The 11,041-nt window shown below is 33.1% G+C and overlaps 1 protein-coding gene across 1 annotated transcript in view; it reads right to left on the bottom strand.

Annotated features, from left to right (window-relative positions):
* The window catches only part of pigg (phosphatidylinositol glycan anchor biosynthesis class G (EMM blood group)), a 107,394-nt gene that overhangs the window by 28,021 nt on the left and 68,332 nt on the right, over window positions 1–11,041 (bottom strand). The gene's annotated exons all lie outside the window — the stretch shown is intronic.

The raw sequence follows: 11,041 nt of genomic DNA, 5'->3' as shown, positions 1-11,041 counted from the left end.
ATAATAGCGGCTCCCTGATGCCGAAATATATATGTAGTATAATTACCCAATTATATAACTGCAAGGAAAAATATTGAAATATATATTTTCCTCCCATCTCGTATTTATTCCCTTTAGGAGTTCCGCCTACCAGTCATTTTCTTTCTGAACATGGTATTGGGATGCTGGGGGAATGGGGGGGGGTTTCGATGCCGGCTCAACATTGTGGTGTCTATCAGCCATCGGCGATGGACGATGGCATCGTCTATTGACCCAACCTTATCTCAAATGCAATTTCATTTCCTCATTCTGGGAAGCATGAACTGTATTAAAAATAATTTGTATTTGATATATAATTTTCGTTCTCAACCCAGGATAAACCTGTCATAAAAAAATCTATAATTCAATGCTCAAATCATAAATCAAATGCTCAAACCGAAATTGCAAATACTAAATCACCCCACAAAGCATTTAAAAAAAAACAAGAAGATAAAATAAAATACCATTAACAATAAAATACTATTAACTTTAAGTCATTGATTACCCATCCAAATACAATATAAAAATATCAAATATAAAAAAAGAGAATGTTATCAGAAGTTTGGCTAACGTTGTGGCAAGGCTCTTTCAAAGTTATGAACAATGTTCTTCCAGTAACATTAACTGAACGTTTATTCAAAGTTCTCTGTTCTTTAATAATGTTCTTAAAATGTTTGCATAAAAACTTTCTTTGCACATCGTTCATGGAACTTTTTTTTCTGAAACATTTTAGTTGGATGTCTAACAAACCCAATTAAACTCACATTAAACCATTTTAACAAATGAATAAAGCACACAATCAGTATTTGACATAATCATCGTTATAGTTAGTGTACTGTTGTTCCAACAGCCACGTCTCAGCAATAGAAACCATTTCTAAAATAGAATCCCCTGTCACTTGTTGCATGTTGCTGTTGTGGCTGGTTAGGACAAAAACTCTAACGAACATGGAAAATATACCTTTTATCGTCTGTCACAGCATTGCGATGTATCTGGTTAGGACTTTTTTAAAATGCTACTATTTCTTACTGAACGTTCATAGAACATTCAAAAGTAACGCTTACACAATGTTTTCAAAATGATAAAATGGAATGTTTCCATAATGTTTGCATAAAAGTTTTTAAAACGCTTATAAACTGGATTCTTTGAACGTTGTATTCTGTTGTATCGCTATCTAGAGAACAGAGCAACCAATGGCTCATACACTCCTGACATATACATAATACAATTCAAAAACAAAGCAAATGAGATATACACAACATTACACTTTTCTAGATTATATTTATTATATTTAACAATATTTACAAAACTCACAAAATAAAAAAATAATATTTTGGAACTGACACAAGAGGGAGGTAACATGTCTAATTATTGATATTAATGTCAAAAATCTCAAGTACTGTCAGATGTATCAGTCCATCAGAATTCAGGAGGCAGAGAAACTGAGCCACCGTGTGTGTGTGTGTGTGTGTGTGTGAGTGAGTGAGTGAGTGAGTGTTCAGAATGCAGCTGGAGTGCTCCTCTCATCTAAGGTAATCAGGTGTGGGCCACACAGGCCAGGCCAAAAGGTGTGCATGTGTGTGTGGGTCAGCAGTGCGGACATGATGAGGTGTGTGTTCTGGAGTGAAGCAGAGGCGAGTGTGTGTGTGTGTGTGTGTGTGTGTGTGTGTAGTGAAGTGAAGTGAAGGTAAGTGCTAAAAGTGTGCATGAATGTGGCTCTGACATGAAGCCACACAATCTACTGCTCATTACCCACAGAACAAACAGACAGAGGCTCTGTTCCAACACCTAGTGATCCACTTTGCTGTCTACAGCCTACATAGGCAGCTGTCCTCTACAGGCAATATCCTAACTGAACCTTTTAAGTGACTCATTTGGAAAGCTCTATATGGTGAGAGACTACTCATTAGGCGTGTATAAAATTTGCATTAGCAAATATTTGTATACCTACTATTCATAATCAAATGAAATGTATGTTCTTATTCATAACCAGTTCCATTTAAATAACATAACATAACATAACATAACATACTGGAACTGAATAATTTTCACAAACTTCAACCAGTGTTATTTTAGTATTATTTATATATTGTTATAGTATTTATTAATATACTGAATTAGCTTTTGTTGTTATATTTTCAGATTTCATTATACATTTAAAAGTTTTAGTAGATGCATGTTTTTGCCATTTTTATTCATTTCTTAATAACTGTTTAGTTGAAAATAATTTTTTTATATAAATTTCATTTATATTTATTTGAGTTTTAGCTTTAGTAATTTTCAAATTAATTCTAATTTACATATTACAGTATTTATCAATACTTTGAATTAGCTTTTGCTTTCATATTTTCAGTTTTCATTTTCATTGTAAAGTTTTAGTAATTTTGTTGTAAGCTTTTGTAATTTTTATTAGTTTTTTAATATTTCTATTTAGATTTGATGTATTTTTATTTTAGTGATTTTAAGCTTATTTATTATTTATGTATTAGAATTTATTAACATTTTGAACTAGCTTGTTTTTATATTTTCAGCTTTCATTTTAATTGTAGTTAATTTTAAAAGTTATTTCTATTTTAGTTTTTATTTCTGTGTTAGTTGTAATCATCATTTGTCGTAATCATCGTTTAACATGGTGCTTGAGCATAAAAAAAAAAAAAAAAAAAATCAGCCTGAATCAATCTAACAAGTACTTGAAATTTCTTGAAATTTCAAGTCATTACTATTGTCATGTCCAACTCAAAATGAACTGAGAATTGAATCAAATGATTTGAGATGTTAAAAATTTTCTAAAAATACTCAAACACTGTAGGGTTACTAATCAGTTTACTGATTACAATTACTGATTGACCACAAAACAACGTGAAGTTAAAGACAGCTTTGTCCTAAAAATGAAACTTTAATGAAATAAATATGTTACTCAACACTGGCGCTGATTTTGTTTAGTATATTCAATATATACTTAGGACCAATTATTTGGGTGAAAGGAGGGAGCAGACAGTGAGAGAGTGAGACTGGGAGAGATAGAAGGAAAGAATGAGGTAGAGAGGGCGCTGACAAAGCACGCAAGAAAGGAAGTAGAGGAAAAAAGACTGATAACACAGACGGAGAGAGAAATTTTCATCCTGATGCCAGTGACCCTGAGCGTCTCTCTGCTCCCCATCTATCTGCTCCGAGACAGCCAGAAGAATACTAATGCATCTCTCTCTCTCTCTCACACGCACACACACACACCTGTGTGCATGTGTGTCCGCATAAGAGCACATTTCAGGGTCGGGTTTCAAATTAAGAGCAAGGGCATGTATGATATTCTCAGATTGCTCTGGAAAGTGCGCATGAGTGAAAAATTCCTCAATGTGAAGCTTGGATCCAAAACCTAGCGAGCTACAGGAATCACAGGTGCGTTCTTGATGCAAATGACTGTTTCAAAAAGTCACCAGCATAAAACATGTAAGGCAGCATTGAGAAGGAGGATCCCAGAATACATTGCATCAAGTCAAATAAAAAAATCAAAACGTAGGACAAAGAGAAATTAATTATAAATACATATCATTCAAAAACGAAAAATAGATTCAAGTAAGTATTGATTATTTTACCCAATAATTTTGCTAGATTACCTTATCTTTTTTTTTTCTTTTTTTTTACGATTTTTAAAAATGTTTTTATTTTTTAGGAAATGTCTCATGCTCACTGAGGCTGCATTTATTTGATCAAAAATGTAGTAAAAACAGCAATATTGTGACATTATTACAATTTAAAATATCAGTTTTGTATTTAAATGTATTTTAAATATTTAAATAATATTATAGTATTTATTAATATTTTAAATTAGTTTTTGTTTATATTTTCAGTTTTCATTTTTATTTTAGTAAATTTTTACTAATTTTGTTATGTGCTTTCGTCATTTTTTATTATTTTTACAAATATTTTAATATTTTAAAAGTATAAATGATTTTAAACTTATTTTATGTTTTCTTTATTTATTATTATACCATTTATTAATTCTTTGATTTAGTTTTCATTTTAATTTTAGTTAAAGTTTTAGTAATTTTATGTGCTGTTGACATTTTTATTATTTGTTTAGTGCTGTCATCGTTAACGCGTTAACTCATGCGATTAATTTTACAATCCTTAACGCGTTAAAATAATTTAATACAATTAACGCAAAATTACTGAAGCACAATTTCTATTTTAACCCTTTAACCCAATTTTGCTCCTCTGCAAGCGTTTAGATCATTTTAAGTTGCAGAAAATACAGATTTTTGAGAATCACCCTTCAATCTTTTGGTTTACTTTGCTGGATATAGCAAATGATGACAAAATAAACATTTGAAACAAGATAAATGGTCTATGCTTAATTTCATGAAGTGTGCGATTAATCGCGATTAATCACTGAAAAAGGATGTGATTAATCAGATTAAACATTTGAATCGATTGACAGCCCTCTTTTTAGATTTATATTTATTTGTATTTTAGATTAAATATAGAGCAATTTTAAGTATTAGTAATCTTAAACTTAGTTAAAATATTTCATTTTGTGCTTAATAGTTGACCACAATTGCATATAGCTTAAAGGGGACATCTGATGCAAAATTCACTTTTACATGGTGTTTGAGCTCAAATGTGGGTTGGGAGTGTGTGTACACAAAGACCCTAAAAACATAAAAATCCATCCAGTGCTTTTTTTTTTTTTTAAATCCCCACATATCATAAGCATTTTCTCAGATCAAGTCATTCACAGATTCTTGGCAAAGTGACATCATAGGAGCTTTTATAGGAGTTTCAACGCCCACAGGCCCCTCCCACGACTGTTGACGGACACGACCATTTTAGCATAGACCTGCCCTGAGTGAGCTGTAAACAGTCCGCCACTGTTTCGACGCCTACAGGAGTTTTGTTGTTGGATGTAAGAATGAATATACACTCTAAAAAATGCTGGGTTAAATACAACCCAGTGCTGGGTAAAATAGGGACAAACCCAGCAATTGGTTTGTTTTGACCCAGCGGTTGGGTTACTACCCAGAAGGTTGGGTTAAACATTTAACCCAACCGCTGGGTCAAAACAACCCAATTGCTGGGTTTGTCCCTATTTTACCCAGCACCGGGTTGTATTTAACCCAGCATTTTTTAGAGTGTAGCAGTGGTCATTTACTCCCGACATCTGAGTCGCTGAAGACGCAGTGGATTACTTTTGTTTTTGAAGGGAGTGCGCCCCCCGATCTACCTAAATGAGTTTATATCTGCGCAAATCATTTTACTCTAGACTGCTTTCTGAACAAGGAACGATTCAAGGCAGGTTTTGCTAAAAAGTTCAAACTCAAGGATGGATCAGTACCCACTGTTCGTAATCCAGCTGCACCTCCAGAAGTAAGTCCCACATTTTATATTTTTATGAATATTTGCTAATCGCCTTTCCTCTTCCTCGGAAGAGAGGGGTGTGGTGAGCAGAGCTCATTAGCATTTAAAGAGACATGCACCAAAACGGGTCGCTGTGAACAGAGCTGTTTTTGACAAGGTAAAAAGTGTGTTGTTTCTGTTTGTGACAAGGTAAAAAGTGTGTTGTTTTACACTACTATTGAGGAATTTTAACCAAAGTATGTTACAGATATTTCATGAAGACCCTAAAGAATCATACCAACTTGTGGACAATGGGCATCCGATGTCCCCTTTAATATTGTTGTGGAAACTGTGAAACTTCTTTTTTAATCTGATGAATAGAAAATTCAAAGGAACAGCATTTCTTTTAAAAATATAAATCTTTTGTAAAACTATAAATGTATTTGCTCTCACTTTTGATCAATTTAATGCATCCTTGCTGAATTAAAATATTTTCTTTAAAAAATGTGCTTTTGTAAATTATTTATTTAGATTTCATTTATATTTCAGTTTTTACAAATTTTGTGTGTGTGTGTCATTTTTATTAGTTTTTTTATTTTTTTACATTTTTTATTTAGATTTAATATATATTTAGTTCAGTTTTAGTAAATTTAAACTTAGCTTAAATTTACTGATAAATTAAAAGCATCCTTGCTGAATTAAAAGATTAAAAGCATTTTTTAAAATCCTTTGAATGGTAGTGTACTTATTTTTTTTACTTATTAGAGTACCATGTTGTTAGCTTAGTTTACTTTTCAGTCAGCGCACTACTCTTGAAAGGCAGTAAAACCAAGGCAGCTCTTGGTTTTGAAATAAATGTGTCTGTGTGTGTATGTGTGTAGCTGTCCCATCATGCACCTTTCAGTCACTGAAACCACCCCAACATGTTCACATACACGACCCTCACGAGGACAGGAGGTTCGCTCTCAAGACCGTTTGCTTTCTGACAAGAAACATGATTAGACTCTCATTCCCCTCCCAATCCATTTATTCTGCTCATTTCTCTCTTCCATCGGTGTTAGGACCGGGATATTAGACGGCACAACTACACGACCCTATAATGCATGTACACACACAAAAACCACAAATCACAACATTCAGACTTTGTTGACCACGATGGCATACGGGAACCAGCGTCCAGACCTGTCAGTTCAGACACTAGAAATAAACCTCGTCTCATTTACGACAGCAAACGTTTACTCAGCAGAATTCTGAATGAATACCACGCAACACCCATCCGATTAGACTCTTCAAACAATAGCGCTGACATATCGCAGAGAAGAGAAAGCTGTGTTTTGTCAGAGTAAAGCTGGATAATACCGAGAGGGTCAGCGCAGGACAATAACAGACCTGTCAATCTGAGCAAATGAACAGAGTGAGCGAAAGAGAGGATAATTACTTTATTTGTGCAACCATTCTGACGTCTAAAGTTCGGCTCAAGTGTCAACTGTGTCGAATGAGTAATGACTATTAAAATCTTTCATAAGAAGCAAGCAAAAGTGTTTTTGTGCAAACCAGCCGCACTTAAAACATTCATCTTTGCCACCAAATGATAAGAGTTCTCAAATCCGGTGTACTGATTGCATACTATTTCTGGCTTTCTATTTTCCAAGTGTGCATTCATGCATGCTTTTTGGGTGGATAATAAAACAACCCTTTGCACAACGAAAGAGGAGTTAAAGTGCAGAGAAAAATGAGAATGATGCTGCTGTTTCTAAATACATGAACCTAAAATAGAGATAATATAAAATCAAAAAGGACAAAAAGAACCAATGAAGATCTCAGAAATATGAACCAAACTTTTGGGGTCTGTAAGATTTTTTTTAACCGTTTTTTTTTTTTTTTAAAGAAGTCTCTCATTCTCACTAAAGCTGCATTTATTCAATCAAAAATACAGTACAAACAATACTAATGTGAAATATTACTACAAATTACATCTGTTTTCTATTTTAATATATTTTAAAATGTAACTTATTTTTGTGATCCAAAGCTAAATTTTTAAGCACCATTACTCCAGTCTTCAGTGTCACATGATCCATAAATCATTCTAATATGGTGATTTGCTGCTGAAGAAACATTTCTGATTATTATCAATGTTAAAAACAGTTGTGCTTTCTTCATTTTTTTTGTGTGTGGAAACAGTGATTTTTAGGAATCTTTATGGAATAGAAAGTTCAAAAGAACAGGATTTGAAATAGAAATCGTCTGTAGCATTCTAAATGTCTTTATTGTCACTTTTGATCAATTTAACAAAGCCTTGCTGAATAAAAGCATTCTTACTGACCTTAAACTTTTGAACGGCAGTAAAGATTCTATCAAACCTTCAGCAAAAACAAGGCAAACGATCATTTACAACCTTCAGATGAAGTGTTGTTCACAGCTGTGCTCTATTTGCATTAACAGATCTAAGCGGAAGAGAAGAGGAGCGAGCGTTTCTCACAGAGATAATGCAGATTCTTCCCGTAGGGCCCGTTTCAGCTGGGTAATGGAATATTAATTATTTATTTATTTATTTAGTCATTTAGCAGACGCTTTTATCCAAAGAGAAGTAAAACAAGTAGTAGGAAATAATTAATTAATTAATTAATTAGTGCAAACTAAAAGAATAATACAAGCCGCCAAATCCCAAACACAGAAACACACGTCTAAAAAAAATCAAACTGGAATAAAATGATCAAAGCGTTCAAAATTAAAAACACAATACTATCCAAATTCCAAATCAATAACTTTTTTTTAAGCAAAGTTAAAATTACACAAACTCTATACTTACAGGAATAGTTCACCAAAAAAGGTGTAATGTAATACAATATAAAAAAATAGCCCTAGGAAATAATTAATTAATTAATTAATTAGTGCAAACTAAAAGAATAATACAAGCCGCCAAATCCCAAACACAGAAACACACGTCTAAAAAAAATCTAACTGGAATAAAATGATCAAAGCGTTCAAAATTAAAAACACAATACTATCCAAATTCCAAATCAATAACTTTTTTTTAAGCAAAGTTAAAATTACACAAACTCTGTACTTACAGGAATAGTTCACCAAAAAAGGTGTAATGTAATACAATATAAAAAAATAGTCAATTTTTCTATGTAAATTGCATTCGCTTTCATTAGTATGGAAAAGAGCAGCTTTATCATTCTGCAAAATTTCTTCTTAAGCATTTCACTAAAGAAAGTAATGTATACAGTCTGCAAAGACATGATGGTGACTAAAAGATGCCACTTTTTATTTTATTTTGGATGAACTATTCTTTTAAACTCAATTCAATTATCTCATACTGTCCCCGCATCAGCTCACTCGCTCTCATGCTGTGCACTTTAAACAATAATAATAAAAGCCATCTACGCTGAGATTCATTACAGCACGTATAATTATAAGCTCCATATATGTAATGAGAAGTCCACCGATTCAAACCACAAGGACAGGAAATCACACTCTCCTTCCTGTAACCCCAGCGAAGCGCTCCAGAGACTCTGGCACATGTCCATCTCTCCTGTATGAATGCACAGAGATTTATTACGACCGCAATAATTATTCTTCATCAGAGCTGGCTGGTGGACAAGAGAGAGACATACCGAGAAAAGTCTTTATGTGTGGCATTGAAGGCTTTTTAGATGTGGACGGCAGGTGATGCACTTAAGAGATGGGAGCTATCGATCCATGATCCCATCTGAGGAGACACATCAATGTAAAGCCCCACGAGGGCAGCTTAAACGTATAGTTTGCGTGACCCAGCTCTATAAACACTCCAGATACAGACTGAAAGAGCACAGATTCTATTCTCTGGATAAGTCTGTATCATGTTTATATGTATGAAACTAATATTGATTTCTAAGGTGCTATTATAGGAATATTTCAGGCAAAAATGAAATTCTTTTAAGCACCCTCATGTTATATGCACTACTTTTGTTACAGCATGTTGTGTTGCAAAAAAAAACTATTTCAAGTAAATGCTGTTCTTTTGAACTGTTTAAAAAAAAATCAATTTCAAGTAAATGCTGTTCTTTTGAACTGTTTAAAAAAAAAAAAAAGTATCACGGTTTCCACAAAAATATGAAGCAGACAATAATAGGAAATGTTTCTTCAGCAGCAAATCAGCATTCATATAGAAAATAGTTGCAACAATATTTCACAATGTTACTGTTTTCACTATATTTTTGATCAAATAATGCAGTATTGGTGAGAAAATGAGATAAAATAATGATAAAAAACAAAAAAACAAACAAAGAACAAAAAGAAAGAATGAACACAATGGCCAAACTAAGAAAAGAAAGAGCATACAAATGAACAACTGAGCAAACAAACAAAAGAACAGAACATAACAGATGAATGGAAGAGTAAACAAAAGGTAAAATTAACAAAAGGGAAAAAACAACAATAAAAAAAGAAACAAAAAAATGAACAAAACAAGACTGAAGAAATAAAAAAATAATAAGTTAATAATTAACTTTTTAAACTCTTCTGGAATCAACTGTATGTATTGGACACTCATGCTGCACTTGAAGAGCTGCATTTCTAATAACATTCCACAATTTTATTGTTTTTACTGTAATTTTGATCAAATAAATGCAGCTTTGCTGAACAGAAGAGACTCATTTAAAAATCTTTCGAATGCATATATTATATATATATATAAAATCATATTCACAAAAGAAAGTAGCAGAAATGAGAGTAGAATAAAAAATAAAAAAGTAAACAAAATAATTACACTATTTCATTTACCAAGTATAACTCAAAAACAGAAAATATACAGATTTAATATAATCAAATTTACTAGCTACTAGGAGAGTAAAATTAGCCAATCAGAGCACAAAAGAAAGCACTTGCCATTTTTTGTTGCATTATTTATCAGATGGACGTCATGTGATGCTGAGACTAGAGAAAGTGTGGAAAGTGCTCATGTAAAACTAATTTACAATTCAAGAAACCTCATTACAAGTGCTCTTTAGGGGAAACGTATTGCATGCTACAAAAGTGTAGCATATGGGCCCTTGCAACTGTTTTATGAACAAAACTAAGCAGAAATTTTGTTTTAAAGGGGTGGTTCAGTGGTTGTTTTCTAGGCTTGATTGTGTTTATGGGGTGCAGTCTAAAATGTGTTAATGCTTCGATTAAAAAAAAAAACGCATTATTTTCCACATAATTTACCTTTATTCCACACTGCTCTGTCCCTTCTCTGAGAAAAGTGCTGATCAATTTCCTTCTTTTATGAAGCCACTCCCTCAGAAATAGGTGATAGGCTCTGATTGGTTAGCTAGCCCAGTGTGTTGTGATTGGCTAAACCGCCTCTAGGTGCGCCGTCTAACCGTCCTGCCCCTCACCTCAGCAGCATGTGCTCCGGTTGTATTGTAAACAACGGCGTCGTTAATATCGCTTATCAGTTTGAGCCCGATTGAGAAGCAGAGGATATTATTGAAGAGGATCGTGCAGAACCTGTGCAAGCACGGCTTTTAATGGTAGGCCTATGTTTTTTGTTTGTTGTTGTCTCATACTTTTAGATACGCTGTTATTTGTAAATGCTACTGCTTATGTTAACTTTTAATATACGGTTTTATCCTGATTAAAGCTTTAATACAGTACAGCAACCGCACGCGTGTCCATGTTTAACGCTTCTCATAGCTATGTGAAAATAAGTATATAATTG

The sequence above is a fragment of the Sinocyclocheilus rhinocerous genome, unplaced genomic scaffold (genome assembly GCF_001515625.1).
Source record: "Sinocyclocheilus rhinocerous isolate Xijiao unplaced genomic scaffold, SAMN03320098_v1.1 scaffold297, whole genome shotgun sequence".
Lineage (NCBI taxonomy): Eukaryota > Metazoa > Chordata > Actinopteri > Cypriniformes > Cyprinidae > Sinocyclocheilus > Sinocyclocheilus rhinocerous.
The sequence above is the reverse complement of the archived record's forward strand: the minus strand, read 5'-3'. Positions and strand labels throughout refer to the sequence as shown.